A 19,225-nucleotide genomic window follows, 5' to 3' on the forward strand; every position below is an offset into this window, starting at 1 on the left:
TGAATAAATCAGAAGAAAATTCGGAATATCGAGGCTGAAATTGCATGAATATGTAAAAATTGGGGAAAAATTCGAGTGATTTACGTACCTGGTTAATCGGAAGTCGGAACAGGAGGATCTTCTCGAATCTCGATCGACAGAGCTGATACAAATTTAGGGATTTGAAATCTCCCGCAAAACCCATCGCATCTCACCGTCTCCCCGCAAAACCCTCTTTCGGGTTTTTTTTTTTTTTTGCTTTTTCCCTCCAGCGAAAAACCCTCTGCAGTCGCACTGGCCTTTTCTAAGGTTTTCGTGGGAAATCGGTTACCAAGTACGCTCTTATCGTACTGACTAAACTCAGTTGGGCCCACCTTGGATGTATGTGGTCTATCTACACCGTCCATCTGTTTTTCCATCCACTTTATGGGGTTGAACCCAAAATTGAAGCAAATCCAAAGATCAAGTGGATCATACCATACGAAATGGTGGGTATAATGATTTCAACCGTTGAAACCTTTCTAGGCCCCACCATGATGTATGTATTTTATCCATTCTGTTCTTCCATTTTTACAGATCATTTTAGGGCTTTATCCCAAAATCGAGAGGGATACGAATCTCAGGTGGACCACACCACAAGAAAATAATAGTGATTGGATATCCACCATTTAAATCATCCTAAGGCCCACTGTGCTGTTTATTTGACATCCAATCTGTTAATTAGGCCATACAGACCCAGATGAAGGGAAAAAACAAAGATCAGCTTGATCCAAAACTTTTATGGCCCCCAAAAAGCTTTTAATGGTCTAAGTTCATTCAACATTGTTTCCTGTAATGTGGTCCAATTGAGATTAGTATATACCTCATTTTTTTTTATCATACCATAAAATGATCTATAAAAATAGATAGATGGCATGGATGAAAAACATAAATCGTGGTGGGGCCCACAGAGCACCGACCACCAACCATCCGCCAGTGGCAGTAGCCAATCTGTTTCAGCGGATGGGCGCGCGGATCAGGTACTACCCGGTCCATTCGAAGCTCGGTACAAGGGGAGGATCCAAGGGCCACTGAGGGACCACCGTGATGTATGAATCTTATCCACACCGTCCATCCATCTTTTCATATCATTCTAGAGTACTAGACCAAAAATAAAGCATATCAAAGGCTCAAGTGGACCACACCATAGGAAGCAATGATGCTAAGGATGCCCACCGTTGAAACCTTCCTAGGGCCCACTGTATTGTTTATTTTACATACAACCCCTTGATATGGTCATAGACACCTGGATGGAGAAAAAAACAAATATAAGCTTGATCTAAAACTTCTGTGGCTCCTAAGAATTTTTCAACGGTATTAATTTAATTACCATCGTGTGGCCCATTTGAGATTTAGATATTATATATTTGTTGGATATGTTTTAAAATAATATGAAGAAATGAATGGACGGTGTGAAAAAAGTTCATAAATCACGGTGGCCTTTCCATGGCCATCGGATCCTCCGCGCGCGTGGGATACGGTGAGATCCCGAACTCGAATGAAAGCGGTTGCGTATTGAGTTACTCAATACCCTCTTATGGTACTGAGTAAACTCTGTTGGGCCCACCGTGAATTCATGTGGTTTATCCACACCGTCCATACATTTTTACAGATCACTTTAGGGGTTGAGGCCAAAATTGAAGTATATCAAAAGCTCAACTAGACCATGCCACAGGAAACAGTGGAAGTATTGATTTCCACTGTTGAAACCTTTCTGAGGCTCCCAATGATGTTTATTTTTCATCCAAACTGTTAATAACATCAAAAAGATATGGATGAAAGGAAAACACAAATATCATCTTTACGTAAAACTTATGTAGCCACCAAGAACTTTTCAACGGTAGAATTCAATTCACACTGTTTCCGATGGTGTGTTCCACTTGAGATTTGGATATTCTTAATATTTGGTTTAAAGATATAAATTTATATGATAAAACGGATGGACGGCATTGATACCATGCATGAATGACGGTGGGCCCCACAGAGTTTATTCAGTACGCCTAGCATACTAAGTTACTCGGTACGCAATCCGCTTCCGAAGTGGATTGGCTGGTCTAACAGAAACCAGTGTGTTGACGTCACCAAGTTCTGTGGGTCCCATCATGAGGTATGAGTTATATCCAAACCGTCCTTCCACTTGGTGAGCTCTTCGTAAGTCTTGATCTGAAAAATAAGACAGATCCAAAAATCAAGTGGACCACACTGTAAAAAGCAGTGGAGGATTGAACGCCCTGCCATTGATACCTTTGTGGGGTTCACATAAATTTTGATGTGGGAGAGTTTTGGTGCATGAAGCATCGGTGATGAGGCCCATCAAATAAACATTTTGGATCACCGAATCATGGGACACCAAACAATTACAAACTAAAAGAAAAATAAAATAAAATCTGAAAATTGGTCAAAAGTACAAATTCAATGGGCAAAATCAAACAGTTAAGATCAACTGGATCTATGCACTTCCATCTGTAATTTGTGTACATTAAGGAGCTCAAATGGCACTATATGTACCAGCATGGCAAATTTAGATGAGATCCAATCCATCCATCATGTGGTCCACTTGAGCTTTGGACATCCTTTTGGCACCTATTAAATGGAAACTTATCATTTAATGCATTCTTTTGGTAATTTTTTTTATTCCTCAATATGTAAATATGTGTATTCAGGCATGTCCTGAAGTTTCACTGAAAAATTCCACCATTTTCTCTGCATTTCCGGTTATCGGCGATAACGATATTATATCTTTATCTCTGCCCAGCGAAACTTGTAGCGATACCGACAACTCGAACACTGGGCCCAAGGAAGTGATTTCTCATCCCCTACTTCCTTCTCCTTCTTTCTTTTCTCAAGGTACACTTTTTCTTTAACCCTATTCTCTTCTTTTTCTCCTAAAATCTTTAGATCTAGAAGCCAAGCTTGTTTCTTTTTATCTAAATCATTAGATATCAAAAGATTTTCAGCCCCACATAAAACCCATCACCCAAATCTAAATTTGAAGAACCACCAATTCTTTTCTGAATTTTTCAGATTTCCCAATCCAAGAAATTCCTATTTTTCTGGATTAGAAAATCCACTTGGATCGTTAGACGGACCTATTGCAAGACGAAGTTCTATCTTTCACAGGATCCAACTAAATTCCGATTTTAAGATTCAATACTTCGTGTTTATGATGGATGGCCATAATCAATGCTATATTAACCTTATTTCTTTCTTGTGTTTATGACGTATAAGGCTGATATTTTATTTGTTTTTTTTTAAGATTGCGTAAATCTGCCCCTTTCATATACCATGCTCATTTGAGGTTGGATTAGGCCGTCCTACATCAATTATTGGTATCAGAGCCAAGTTTCTTGCATTGGGTCGTCTTAGATCGAGTTATCAAGAGTCTAGATTTTTATTTTATTTTTTTCTAGGGTTTCATGCATTGCATATAGTCTCAATCTAAAATTTTCAGATTTGCATTGAAAAAAAAAAGTCTAGATCTGAATTTTTCCACAGTTGCATCATTCTAAAGGTTAGGATCATCGGTGTCCATAGTCTTGTGTCAAAACAATCTCTTAGAGTCGTGTTTTAGGAAACCTACGTTGAGTCTTATTGTGTATGCCCACTCGCACTGGTAGAGGATTTGGTCTACACCTGATTTTCAATATGGAACAGTTGACTGAGATGATGAACACGATCAACCAATGTTTGGCCGCCATTGAGGCGCAATCTAGGAACACGAATACCCGTATGAATCAGATAGAAGCGTCCCTAAGAGAAATCCCCGAAATTGGAGGGGATGAACAGTCTCAAGTAGGAGTAGTTGAGGAACAGGTAGGAAATCGTGGTAGAGGTCGTGGAGCACGTGGCCGAGGGGTAGGACGTGGAGGGGCGCGAAATCCGCAGCCCGCTGTCGAGTATCAAGACCGTTATGATGTCGATGAGAGAGTCTTAAAGAGTGTTAGAGTAGATGCTCCTAGTTTTGATGGGCGTCTTGACCCAAAAGCATTCCTTGATTGGTTAGCGGATATGGACCATTATTTCGAATGGTATGAGATGTCTGAGAACTGACAAGTGCGGTTTGCAAAGATGAAACTTGTGGGTCAAGCTAAATTATTTTGGACAAATACGGAGCGTAGGATCGAGAGATCAAGAGGTGTCCCAGTCGCGCATTGGGTAGAGATGGAGTTATTAAAGGAAAAATATTTTCCTCTCTCTTACCGTCAAAAGCTCCTAGATCAATGGCAAGCATTACGCTAATGATCTATGTCGGTTGCAGATTACATCGCAAAATTTGAGTATATGATGCACTGTGATATTCAGGAGGATCCCTTAGTAACACTGGCGCGTTTCAAGGTGGGTCTTCGCATGGATATACAGTATGAGCATATGACCCATGCAGTGAGTGACTTGGATCAAGCTTACCAAGTTGTACAAGAGTTAGAGCTTTACCTAAGTCTCTTGTCACGAGGCACTTTGAGTCCCGAGACTCTACTGTTAGATCTGGTTTTCAGGGAACCAAACCTAACATTGGAAGTCAGCGTAGGGTACAGGCTAGTACACCGCCTAAGCCTAAGGATGATAAGGGCAAAGGTGTCCTTGGTGCCAATCCTGGCAGTGGTAGTCACTTGAGATGTTATGAGTGCAGAGGTATAGGTCATTTCGCATACCAATGTATGGCAAAGACTCGCGGGAAAGCCTTAGTCATAGACGAGTCAAATGAAAATGCGGATGACATAAGTGATTATGAAGTTGAGGAATATCACCCATAGAGGTGCCAGTGATTATGAAGAAAAAGAACTAGAGACTGCACCACTAGCTGTAATTAGATGTGCTTTAGCGCAGGCCAAAGAGAGTGATGATTGGCACAGAAGCATAATTTTCTACATGTTTATCAAGAGCGGTGACAAAAATTGCAAAGTCGTCGTGGATAGTGGTAGTTGCACCAACGTGGCCTCAGCTAGCACAGTCACTCGTTTGGGTTTCAAGCCCATCCCTCACCCTCAACCCTACAAGGTTTCTTGGGTTGACACGTCTTCTATACCTGTGTCCCAGCAGTGTTTAGTCCCCATCCAAATCGGTTCATATAAAGACATGTTGTGGTGTGATGTTTTACCTATGGATGTAGGTCACATCATTTTAGGGAGGCCGTGGTTATACGATGGATATGTCACGATTTTTTATCGCTCGAACGTGTGTACATTCACGCATGAGGGCAAGAAAATCAAGATTAATCCGTTGCCACCCAAGAGCCACATGGACAAGGCTAGGGATGTGAAAACGAGTGAGTCAAGGAAGGATGTGAGGAAATCTATTCCGAAGTCTCTACATATCATAAATGCAAAAGAGTTTGAGAAAGAGACGGGATGATTCAACGGTGTACGCCCCAAAGGCTAGGGAAGTTACACCCGAGGTTCAAGTAGAATTACCCCCTGAGGTGACTTCGGTTCTTGAGGAGTACAGTGATGTATTCCCTGAGGATTTACCAGATGAGCTTCCACCTATGCGAGACATCCAGCATGCCATTGATCTCATCCCGGAGTCTTCTTTACTGAACCTTCCTCATTACAGGATGAACCCTGCAAAGCAAGCAGAGTTGCATAAGCAGGTAAATGATCTCCTGCAAAAGGGTTTCATCCGTTAGAGCATGAGTCCGTGTGCCGTTCTAGCGCTATTAAAGCCTAAGAAAGATGGTACGTGGCGGATGTGCGTGGATAGTAGGGCCATTAATAAGATCATGATCAAGTATCGATTTCCGATATCGAAGCTTGATGATATGTTAGACATGATGGCCAGATCCACCATTTTTTCCAAGATAGACCTCAAGAGCGGGTATCACCAGATACGCATACGCCCTGGAGATGAGTGGAAGACAGCCTTCAAGATGAAGAATGGGTTGTACGAGTAGTTGGTCATGCCCTCTGGCTTGACTAATGCACCCAGTACTTTTATGCGTATGATGACCCAGGTTTTGAGACCCTTTATGGGAAAGTTCCTAGTGGTTTATTTTGATGACATACTCATATATAGTACCACTAAAGAACTGCAACTCGACCACTTGAGGCGGGTCAATAGTGTCCTGAGGGCGGAGAGGTCATGTGCGAACCTTAAGAAATATTCGTTCTTGTCTGATAGGGTTGTCTTCTTAGGGTTCATAGTGTCGTCTGTAGAGATTTGAGCAGATCCAGAAAAAGTCAAGGCCATAGTTGACTGGCCTGAACCACAAAACATACATGAAGTGAGAAGCTTTCATGGCTTAGCCACATTTTATCGTCGGTTCATTCGAGAGTTTAGCACTATTATAGCTCCCATTACTGATTGCATTAAAAATGGAGAGTTCATATGATCTAAGGCCGCAGCTAAGGCATTCAAAGATATTAAGGGCAAGATGATAGAGGCTCCCGTCATGCGTCTTCCAAATTTTTCTAAAGTCTTTGAAATAGCATGTGATACTTCAGGCGTAGGTATGGGAGGAGTAATAAGCCAAGAGGGTCATCCAGTTGCCTATTTCAGTGAGAAACTGAATGAGGCAAAATGAAAGTATTCCACCTATGACAAAGAATTTTATGCGGTAGTGCAATCGCTACGTCATTGGCGTCATTATCTTCTACCGCAAGAACTTGTCTTATTTTCTGATCACGAGGCTTTGAGGTATTTGAATTCCCAAAAGAAGCTTAACCCAAGGCGTGCCAAGTGGGCAGTGTTTCTTCAGGAATATTCATTTGTCCTGAAACATAAAGTCGGGATCGAGAACAAACCAACCGATGCCCTTAGTAGGAGAGTGACATTGCTCAACTTCTTGAGTGTAGAAGTTGTCGAGTTCAAGCAATTGAAAGACGAGTATCCCATGTGTCCAGATTTTGGAGGAACATATGTGTCACTCTTAGGTGCCCAACATATTTCGAGTTCGTGCTGAAAGATGGTTTCCTTTTCAAAGGAGACTGACTTTGTATTCCCTGCACCTCCCTCTGGGATTTCCTTGTTTGGGAGCTTCATGCTGGAGGTATTGTTGGCCATTTTGGTCGAGATAAGACCATCGCCCTAGTGGAGGATCGATTTTATTGGCCAAGTCTCAAGCGAGACGTAGCCAAAATTTTAAGGCAATGTCGAACATGTCAATTGGCAAAACAGAAGAAGCAGAATACTGAATTGTACACGCCATTGCCAGTGCCACATGCACCGTGGCAAGACATTAGTATGGATTTCGTGCTCGGACTTCCCAAGAGAATTAAAAAGCACGATTCCATTTTTGTGGTCGTGGACCGTTTCTCAAAAAATGGCCCACTTTCTTCCTTGTTCTAAAACCTCAGATGCGTCCAACATAGCTAAGATTTTCTTTGAGGGGGTGGTTGGATTACATGGTTTGCCTAAGACCATAGTGTCTGACAGGGATGTCCGGTTTACTAGTTATTTTTGGAAGACATTATGGCATATGATGGGTACGAGACTTCAGTTCTCGTCTGCCTACCATCCTCAAACTGATGGCCAAACTGAGGTTGTGAATCGAAGTCTCGGAAATCTACTGCGATGTTTAGTGGGTGAACACATTAAAACTTGGGACTTAGTCCTGCCAGTCGCCGAGTTTGCACATAACAGTTCAGTTAATAGGTCTACGAGTATGAGTCCATTCGAGATTGTTAGTGGATATAAACCTAGACTACCCATAGATTTGTTACCTATGTCAGTCACCCAAACGACCTCAGAGTCAGCCGAGTTGCATGCAAAGATTAGGAGGCGGATAAATGCTGGTAATGAACAATACAAAATTTTAACTGACTTACATCGTAGAATTCAAGAATTTAATGAGGGTGATTATGTAATGGTTAGGATGAGGTCAGTGTTAAGCAGAAAACATCCGTAACTTTAACTGAGATCACTGATAAAGACAGTCAAATCCATTGATCTTCTCCAACAACCTTAACAAACCTGATCTACAATCTCTTTTGTATTTTAAATTTCAAATCAAATGTTTATTAGGGTTTTGTATTTTAAATTTCAAATCAAATGTTTGTTAGGGTTGTTATTATGTTGTTATTTTCCTCTTTGTTTGTAAATTCAAATCTCTTGTAACCTACAATATCCTAAGTGTATATATATACAATATACCTCTAGGATCTGGTCATGAAGCCAGAATTCCAAACAATTCAATCTCTGTCATGGTATCAGAGCCCTTGACTCACGTCTGATCCATATATTTTCTCTTATCCTATCCTCATGGCTTCCTCTTCTTCAAACTCTCATGTTGTTGCTTTTGTTGCTCCTAACCTGAGTCAACTTGTTTCGGCTAAGCTTGATGGGGAGAATTATCTCATGTGGTTATCACAAATTGTTCATGTACTCAAAAGTAATGATTTGATGGGCATCGTGGATGGTTCAGAACTGTGCCCAAATAAGTTCCTCTCAGATGATCAGCGAAGACAGACCTCTAATCTCAATCCAGCTTTTCTTTTATGGCACAAAAAGGATCAGTTTGTTCTTGGTTGGATTAATGTCACTCTTTCTCATAAGGTGGCACCCTCGGTTTATGGCATCACTTCTGCAAAGGCTGCTTGGACTACTTTATCCAACAAGTTTGCCTCTCAGTCCAAATCTTGGATTGGCCATCTGAAGAGAAGACTTCAGTCCCTATCTCAAGGCTTTAGAAACTGCTCCACCTCTCTAGATAATGCAAAGGAGATTGTAGCAGAACTTGGTGCAGCCAGGAAACACATTGATGATGATGATCTAATTAATTATATTGTCTCTGGTTTGAATCCTTCTTTCCTTCTTTTTATCACATCTCTTTCTATTGCTTCTCGAGATAGAACTATCTCTTTGAAGATTTTCAAGCTAAACTACTATCCAATGAACTCTTACTTGAGCACCAACTCAAAACCATTTCACCTGACACCAATAACTTTGCCTTCTTTGCCCGAAAACCTCAGCATCAAAATTCCCAGCAAAACAACTTTCCTCCACGCTCCAACCAAAATTCCCAGCACCAAAACTTCACTAACCGCAAGCCCAAATATCCTGGAAAATCAAACCGGCCCTCATTGCAAACACCTTACCACTCTCCAACTCCTCCTAAACAGTCCAACCAGCAGCCTTATCAGTTTCCAAAACCCAATCAGCAACAGCAGCAACCATTCAGCACCCCCAGATCACCCTGTCAGATCTGTGGCAAGTCTAATCATAGAGCTCTTGACTGCTTCCACCGCATGGACTATGCTTACCAAGGCCGACATCCTCCAGCTCAACTGGTTGCAATGGTTGCACACTCTAATGCCACACAAGAAGGTGAAGAGACCTGGTTTGCTGACAATGGAGCTAATCAGCACATCACGTCCAATCTTGAGCAGATGACACTCCATCAACCTTACACTGGTCAAGAGAATGTTGTTGTTGGTAATGGACAAGGTTTGAGTATCTATAACACTGGCTCTACCATTTTTCACACTCCTACTTCCAAACTTAAACTAGATCGTGTTCTTCATTGTCCTCAAGCCTGTGCAAATTTACTTTCCATCAATCAATTCTGTCTAGATAACCATTGCTTCTTTATACTCACTAGAACTCACTATTTTGTTAAGGACAATCACACGGGGCAGACATTGCTGGAAGGCAGGAGTAGTGGTGGACTTTATCCTCTCAAGTTGCAGAATTTAGATCTCAATAAGCCGCTTGCTATGGCAGCCATTGTAGAAGTTAAAGCACCTATTTGAGTTTGGCATTCTAAATTAGGGCATGCTTCCAATTCAGTTGTATCGTTTTTGTTGAACAAACACTCTCTTCTTTTTGTTGGTTCTTTAAATAACTCTGATGTTTGTGAACCTTGCCAATTTAGCAAAAGTAAACAACTTCCTTTCTCTAATTCTATGCGAACTTCTAACTCTCCTCTTGAGCTTATTCATTCTGATGTGTGGTCTTGTTCCACCAAATCTCTTGGTGGTTGTCGTTATTATGTTATATTTATTGATGATTTTTCTCGTTATTCTTGGCTTTATCCTATTCATAACAAATCAGATGTATATGTTTGCTTTGGTAAATTTAAACTCCTAATTGAGAATCAATTGTCCTGCAAAATTAAGCAACTTCAAACTGATGGAGGTAGGGAATACATGTCCAAACACTTTCAATTGTTCCTTCAAAACAATGGGATTCATCATAGAGTCACCTATCCACACAAACCTCAACAAAATGGAGTGGCTGAGAGAAAACATAGACATGTCACAGAAATGGGGTTATCTTTGTTGGCTCAATCTCACTTATCTACTACTTATTGGGTTGATGCTTTTCTTACAACCATTTTTCTCATTAATCGGCTACTTACAACTAGTGTTCGAAATATCGGTTATTCTAAGTTGTTTGGTACAGATCCTGATTATTCAACCTTGCGCTCTTTTGGCTGTGCATGTTATCCTCTACTACGGACTTACTCCTCTAACAAACTGATGTTTAGAACTAAGAGGTATATTTTCCTATGTTACAGCTCCAATCAAAAAGGGTATAGGTGTCTTGACCCTTCTTCTCACAGGATATGTGTCTCGGCATGTTGTGTTTAATGAATCTAAGTTTCCTACAGCTGAAGAAGTGCAATCCATCTCTACCTCTAACAACATGTCTTCCTCGATAGGTACATCTCCTCCCATTCCTTTTATTTCAAATTTTGATTCATCTCGTTCTCCTCCAATTTTTTCTCATCCTAATCCTTCTCCTACAGTCACTGAAACACCTTCCTCTACCGAATCAGATTCTCCTCCTACCAATACATCCACTTCTGACCCTCCATCTCAATCTATTCCTTTGTCCATTTCAGTTACCCCTGCACCTAGCATACCTTCATCGCCTCCTATAAACACTCAACCTCCAAAATTGCATCCTATGACTACTAGATCCCAAACGGGCACCCTCAGAACCCGTGAGTTCCCTAATTTCACCTCCTTCCACTCCACTAAACACCCACCTATTGCTCTAACCAGTACTATGGTACCTCTTGAACCTAGTTCTTACAAATAAGCATCTCTTGATCCGGCTTGGTGTCATGCCATGCAAGTGGAGTATGATGCTTTGATGGCCAATAAAACCTGGGTTCTCTGTTCTAGACCTGTTGACCATACTATTATTGATAACAAGTGGGTTTACAATGTGAAACAAACCTCAACGGGTGAGGTTGATCGATTTAAGGCAAGGCTGGTAGCTATTGGCTATCAACAAGAAAGTGGCATAGACTATATTGAGACTTTGTCCAGTCATCAAGCCTGCAACTATTCGGATTGTTCTTACTCTTGCCATTAAATTTGACTGGACTATCACTCGGCTGGATGTTTCTAATGCTTTCTTACATGGAGTGTTACAGGAGGAAGTATATATGGAGCAGCCTAGAGGTTTTGTTAACTCAGAATTTCCTGATTATGTCTGCAGACTTAAGAAATCGCTTTATGGCCTGAAACAGGCTCCTCGGGCCTGGTTTATGAAGCTGTCCCAATCACTCTTGGAATTTGGTTTTACCTCATCCACTGTGGATTCCTCTTTGTTTGTTTATCACAACAATGATGTTCATTTGTTCTTTCTCATTTATGTTGATGACATCTTATTGACCGGGACACATTAGACCATGATTTCTTCCCTCATCAGTCAGCTCCAGCTTCAGTTTAAGATGAAGAACCTTGGTGACTTGCATTTCTTTCTTGGCATTCAAGCTCACAGGGACTCTTATGGTTTACACTTAAGGCAGACTAAATATATTAATGATCTTCTCCATCGCACTAAAATGGCAGGAGCTAAACCTTTTCCCTCACCATGTTCATCAGGACTTCAGTTGTCCCTTACTATGAGCCACTTACTGCTGATCAAGTGACAGAATATAGGCAAACGGTTGGGGCATTACAATACTGCACCCTCACCCGTCCAGACATCTCATTCTCTGTCAACCAACTCTGCCAATTTATGCACTGTCCCACTTCCTCTCATTGATCTGCAACCAAAAGAGTACTAAGATATCTTAAGGGGACTATTCATCATGCCTTATGGTACACAAAAGGTCCTCTGTCTCTTCAGGCCTTTCGTGATTCCAACTGGGCAGGGAATCACAATGGACCCTGACTTACATCATAGAATTCAAGAATTTAATGAGGGTGATTATGTAATGGTTAGGATGAGGTCAGAACGGTTCCCACAAGGTACTGTTAAGAAGTTACAAGCACGCAGTGCTGGACCATTTAAGATTCTGAAAAAGATTGGGTCCAATGCGTATGTGATAGATCTTCCACCTCGCATGGGGATTAGTTCAACATTCAATGTGGAGGATCTAATGCCTTATTCAAGCCATCCCATAGACCCTAATTTTGTTCCAAACCATTGGCCAATTTCTGAATTTTCTTCCCAACCCACACCACGTATGCCTACTATACCTGAGAAAAGAGAAGAAATTAAAGGAATTATTGTTTCCACTCAAGACGGTGGATTTCAAAAGTACTGGGTGAAGTGAAAGAACAGACCATCATCCGACTGTACATGGTTAACGGAAGCAGAGTTGCAGGGACTGATGCAGATTTGTTAGAAAAGCACAAGAGTTTTATCTCACCGGAGTCAAGATCTTCTCAACCAAGGGGAGTTGATGCGGACATCAGGCCATTCAAAGTATATCAACGCCGGAGGCGTGCGTTATCCGTGTCAATGTGGTTAGATGACGGATACGAATCGGGTCTCTAGAGATTGAAGACCTTACACATGTGTTCGTAACATGTGCAAGTTGCTTAAAGGAGACATTTAGACCATTGGATCGTGAGGATGGTGTGATTGGACCGTTGGATCGTTACGGCCCACCTTCATTACGCCACCTTCATGGTGCTATCATCGGGGCCCATCGGACATCTTAAATTTGAATTTAGTTTATGAACATTTGGTTTATTTTAGTTTTGAGACAGTTTGCGCACAATTTTTGTGCAAATTTCTTTTTTTAAAAAAACTTTTTTTAATAGGGGTATTTTGGTAATTTCATGTAATTATGAATTTATAAAGGTTGCCCTAAGCCTAAAGCATATTATGTTATGTTTATGAAAGGGAAAAAAAAAAGAGTTTTTTGCTTCTGACGATTTCGTCTTCGACTTCCAATGATTGGAAGAGGGCGTGAGGCCCAGGGAAGTGATTTCTCATCCCCTACTTCCTTCTTCTTTTTTTTCTCAAAGTACTCTTTTTCTTTAACTTTATTCTCTTCTTTTTTTCCTAAAATCTTTAGATCTAGAAGTCGATCTTGTTTCTTTTTATCTAAATCATTAGATATCAAAAGATTTTCAACCCCACATAAAACCCACCACCCAAATCTAAATTTGAAGAACCACCAATTCTTTTCTGAATTTTTCAGATTTCCCAATCCAGGAAATTCCTATTTTTCTAGATCAGAAAATCCACTTGGATCGTTAGACGGACCTATTGCAAGACGAAAGTTCTATCTTTCATCGGATCCAACTAAAATCAGATTTTAAGATTCAATACTTCGTGTTTGTGATGAATGGCCATAATTAATGCTATATTAACCTTATTTCTTTCTTGTGTTTATGATGTATAAGGCTGATATTTTATTTGTTTTTTTTTTTTTTAAGATTGCATAAATCTGCCCCTTTCATATATCATGCATCTGTTCCAAAATGTAAAATTAAGTATAAATGGGCAGGGAGCATGAGCAGGAGAGGGAGTCCGAAGCATGATTCAAAGCAGGAGCAACGCTTATTTAGAAGGATCCTACAACTAAGATCAGGATGTTGGACTTGTCAACAATTTTAATTTTTACGACAACGTACCTTTGATTTTGTGGCTTGACCCCACAAGAATACATTCCTCCAATGGAAATCTAAGATAACCATATACTTGCAAAAGCTCAACTGACCAGGATAGACATGATACAGTGCCGATACTGGTACGGATACTCACGCAACATTTCTAGGGCGTGTTTTAACCAAAGCATGTTGTAGCGGATGTTACATTTTATCAGGAATGAAATTCGTTACAAAGGGGAAAATACAAAGCATTCATCCATCAAGACAACGGATAGATGCCATCACACCACAGAGGGTCCATGAAAACCCTCCTCAAGCAAAAAGGGCCTGTTTGATTTGTTGTATTAACATGGAATTTGACTGGAATTTAGCATTTATTACTTACCTTGGAAAATCGGATGTAAAATGTTGACATCTTTGGCAGGCCCTCACTCAAAAAACAAGACCCTCATAAAACAAGACCCTAAGATAATAGGTGGCAAAATTGTGGGCCCCACCATGATGTGTGTTTTATATCCATGTTGCCCATGCATTTTTTCGTATCATTTTACAACATGAGTGATGAGGACATCAGAGCACCATTCAGGGTCTACCAAAGGAGGAAATCATCACCAGTTTCCCTCTGGATGGATGACCACTACACGGGCCAAAGTGGGTCGAGTGGACCATTTAGAAGACCCCACATGCATTTGATGCATCTTTGAAGACCTTACACTAGGAAGATGCATGTGGGTTGCATTCTTGAGGAGTCAGAACCGTTGGATCAAGTGCACGCATCGATCAAACCATTGGATCGCGCGCAATGGACCGTCTTGATTTTGGATTACCCATTTGGCCACGAATAGTTTAGATTTATTTGTTTTGAGTATTTTTTTGTCATTTATTTTATTATCTTTGGAGTTTTACTTGAGATAGGGGTTTTTTATGAGAATTCTTTCCTGAGAGACATTTTTTGTAAAAGTCTCTTTCTAAGACTATAAAAGAGAAAGGGGGTGTGTAAACCTATCTATGTTGTTGTTTCATGATATTTTAACGTTCCTTTTATTTCTTCATGCGATTTGAAGGCTTCTCCATACGATTTAGAGATTAGGTGTGGTGTGATTCCATTCCCATTCAACGGAAGTGTGAGCCTTCCATCTATCATTTCCTTCTCTCTTTCTTTCTATCAAAAACAAGGTATTTCCTCAAAAACTTCATTTTTCTTCTTCTCTTCCCATCCAAAACCATACAAATCATCTCTTTCTTCAACTTTTCATCATCCAACTTCAGCCCCAACTGAACCCAACCATTAAGAACCCCAAAACCCTAGCCAACGACCCACACATGCGACCGTATGGCCACACGTGCGAGCCCCTAAGCTGGCCATACAGTCCAGGCCTTTTCCCTTTTGGATTCTCTCTTAACCCACATCAAAACCCCTAAATCCCTCTCTAAAACCCTAACCCTAGATCCCCTACCTACCAATTTTCCTCAAATCTTCCAAACCCTAGAATCCCAATTTCCCTAAATAACTTAAAACCCCAAACCTCCACCCACTCAAATCCCTAATTCTCTTCATTAATACCCAAAATCCCTTAGTTAATTAAGCCGTCAAAACCCTAATTTGTCTTTTTTCCCATTCCTTGAACCTAGGTTAGCCCACATTCTAATTGAGTAAGCCCTACATAGTAATAGTTCTACCCTTTTGAAATAAGCTTACTCCTATGTTATTTAGGTATCCTCACATCCATTAGATACTAATTTCTAGTATTCATTGATCATGTGTGGCGTAGTTTGTTAATTGTGGTCTAGACTATTCATAGTTTCATGTTGGATTCTTGAGATATTTGATGATTTTGGCATGATTTGTGATTTTGATTATTTAATATAATTTGTTAACTGATCTCACTTCACCATTTAGCCATATGCATGCATCCTACATCAATGAGCCCAAAAAAATCCAAAACTCAGGTGGACCAAACCACAAGAAACCGTGGGAATAATGACGCCCACCATTGAAACCTACGTAGGGCCCACCGTAATGTTTATTTGAGATCCAACATGTTCATAAGGTCACATAGACATGGATGAAGGGAAAACATAAATTCAGCATGATCCGAAACTTCCGCGGCCCCCAAGAAGTTTTCAATGGTTATCGCTCAATCCCCATTGTTTTTTGTGATGTGGTCCACTTAAGCTTTGGATATGCCTCATTTTTTGGGCTCATGCCCTAAAATGACATGAAAAAATGAATGGACGGCATGGATATAACAAATACATCATGGTGGGGCCCAGGGAGTTTTGACTTCGAAACATGTATTTCGAATTTGAATTTCACCTGATTTTCAAGGTGGAATTCCACCTCCCTTCCAACCTCTTTTGGAAAAACCATAATTATGTTTTTAATCCCAATTCACATGAATTATGGCAAATCAAACAGGCCCTAAATGGAATTGGCATCTCCAGAAAGATGCCTAAAAACTATTTGACACCCAATATGAGATTCTTGATCTCATGAACAAGAAAAGAGCACTTCCAAGGGGAAAAAATAGATCCAAAGTCCAAGAAATCACTTGAGACGAATCGCCTGACAACAATAGGCCAGGAGGATCTGTTAAGGACAATAGATAACCCAATTTTAATAGCGAGCAACTCGGCATTGGTAAACCTCTGCTTTAAATCAGCCCATGAAGGCGAGGGAATTATCGTCATTCATATCTCTGAGAACACATCCCACAATGGACGAGTGTCTTCGAGCCCAAAAAAAAAAGACCGTCTTCGAGCCCAAAAAAAAAAAAAGTCAAATTAGGGTTGGCTAGCATTCATATATCACCATATACTCTACAGTAACCACAATTAGATCTTAATAAATTGCCATACAAAAAGCAAATGCCCCATGATAAGCATCTTCTACGAAAAAAAAAAAAAAAATCAAAGAGAACAAATACTCAAATGAAACCTTTCAAATACAACAAAAGAGACAACAAAATGGATCTCAAAGGAAAATCAAGACTTTAAAAATAAAAATAAAAAGACAACCCCCCCGCCCCGCGCCCCCCCGGGGCTAAAAAGAAAAAAATAAAAATAAAAATTTGATGATAGGTTTCTGTCAATGAAGAAAATGATCTCAAGAAAATATTTTATATATATATATATATATATATATATATATATATATATATATATATATATATATATATATATATATATATATATATATATATATATATATATATAAACCTATGGCTTGCAAGAAAATAGAACACAAGCAGGATAGAAAAGAAAAGTCGTCATGTACCCTCCATAGCACTATATAAATTGAAAATTTACAATATGGACAATGCATCATTATGAATTCAATAGAGACCTAACAATATTTTGTAGTAAGAAAGGGGAAAAAAACGTGTCTGAGACATGCTACAACCATATCCTTATTCATGTTCTGGATTTATAGAAATGGGATTTGTAACATTTCTCTCCACATTGTGTTTGTATGAGCATCCACATCTGGGAATCATATGGGGCATTGATTACCGACAGACGGATTAAAGTGAACTAAAATACAATTAGATGATTGATAGTGAAGGGTGTCTTTCTATAGATATTTTGCATTCTTGAGCACTGAATCTCTTCAAGGACAATACATATATGCACAAGGTAAAAATTATAGCAATAATATTAAAAAATGGTGCAACCATGGAAGGGTCTAGGGTGCAGCATTAAAGGTGTTTATTCTCTCTTCCTTAAACCCTGCCTCTTATTTTGATGAATTCAAATCTTTAGGGCCCACTTGGATGTACCCATATATCAAGAAGGATGCCTTCTCAGCAGGATCAATCCACTTTTGTAGCTGGGGCCATCTCAAAAAAAATGAACTCGTACTAGGCAAGTTTCTATTCACCACTATGCAACAGGAATGGCTGTGAATCGTTCTTATCTCACTACTGATTTAGGAAAGCGAATCTCATCCACTGCCAAAAGCAAAAACATCCAAGTATGCCCTAAGACAGTAAAAGAAGTAATAAGTCTCTAAAGATATCGATAATGGAGATATGGTGTTTATAGTATCACTCATTAAGGCCTAGTTTGAGAGTGTTAAAATTCTTTTGTGAAAATTTTTGAAATCTCTAAAATAGTTTTTTTTTCCAGAAATACCTGGAAATAGAAATGGAAAGGATGTTTGGGAGATCATCGATTCCTAGGAAACTATGACGTTGCCGCATCAAATCATGATGGCATTTCCATTGCGCTCGTTGCAAGATTTCTTGCAGGCCATGTTTCAAAACCAGGAAAAAAATGTTGGAATACTTGTGGAAATGGAAATGTGTTTTCCATGGAATTGTGTGGAATGAAAACTATTACGACTATTTGTTTTCATAAGAAAATTTTCCATGAAAATTCGTTTTGCTTACTCCACTAGAAAGTCACCACAACACCCACCTGTCGCAAGCCCATAATTGCATTAGCCATGATTGTTGCCACGAAGCTCGCAACCAGTGTTCGAAATATTTGTATCGTGTTACATATCACATCCTTGGCATACAAATACGTATTGGTTATCTCACAGGATATATCGTTTGTATCGGGTAATTTATCGCACTTTTTGGAAAACATGGGGAGACATTGAGAAATGGTTGAATTTTTTAATTAAACCTTAGTGATTGTTTAAAAAAAGGCCTAAATACACACTTTTAAATCATAACATCTCAAAAAGAAGTACACATAATAGGTTTCCTTTGTATAGGGTCCTAAGCTACACGTTGTCTGACCGAACTAATGCAACAATATTTAAATTGAATGCATAACATTTAGAGTGTATGCGATGATCATTTCATCAAACACTCCTAAATACTTCGAAATTAGTCTCAATTGATAGCTGTTTAAGGAAATTTTCAAAAATAATTTTTTATTAATTTTTAATTAAAAAATGATTTTTATTTTTCAAAAATTGACAAGGACTAAACAAATTAGTAGGCCAGCCCTCATACACGCTTGATTTCATGTTTGGAGTGCAACACTACAAGCAATTTAGCATAAATTGGGGAAATTTCGAATTTTCCCCAATTTTCCCAAATTGGACCACCTACACTCAAATTTTGAAATTAGAGTGTTTGTGATGATCATTTAATCAAATACTCCTAAATACTTCGAAATTAGTCTCAACCAGTATTTTTATTATCGACAATATCAGCCGATATATCCACGATATATCTTGTATCCCACCTGTGCGATACAAAACGCACAAGGAGTGGGATATATCCCACATGTTCAATCCGATGAGCATTTTCGATTTTCAATCATTTCTCTCTGTAAATTATGTTAAATCCGTGTCAGATAAATCATGGTTTGGGAGCGCTTCGATTTCGAGATCTAGAGGAGATGGGCTGAGTTGCAAAAAATTGAAAAAAAAAAATCCAGTTTCTCGCAAATTGGTTGCAATCTTTGCATCCAAACATAAAATCAAACATGTATGTAACTTGATCTAGTGATTC

At 39.5% G+C, this 19,225-nt stretch overlaps 1 protein-coding gene across 3 annotated transcripts in view; it reads right to left on the reverse strand.

The window, feature by feature from the left end:
• Positions 1-19,225, reverse strand: part of LOC131223597 (uncharacterized) — a 92,091-nt gene that overhangs the window by 48,477 nt on the left and 24,389 nt on the right. The gene's annotated exons all lie outside the window — the stretch shown is intronic.

This window comes from Magnolia sinica, chromosome 13 (genome assembly GCF_029962835.1).
Source record: "Magnolia sinica isolate HGM2019 chromosome 13, MsV1, whole genome shotgun sequence".
In the NCBI taxonomy this organism is placed as follows: domain Eukaryota; kingdom Viridiplantae; phylum Streptophyta; class Magnoliopsida; order Magnoliales; family Magnoliaceae; genus Magnolia; species Magnolia sinica.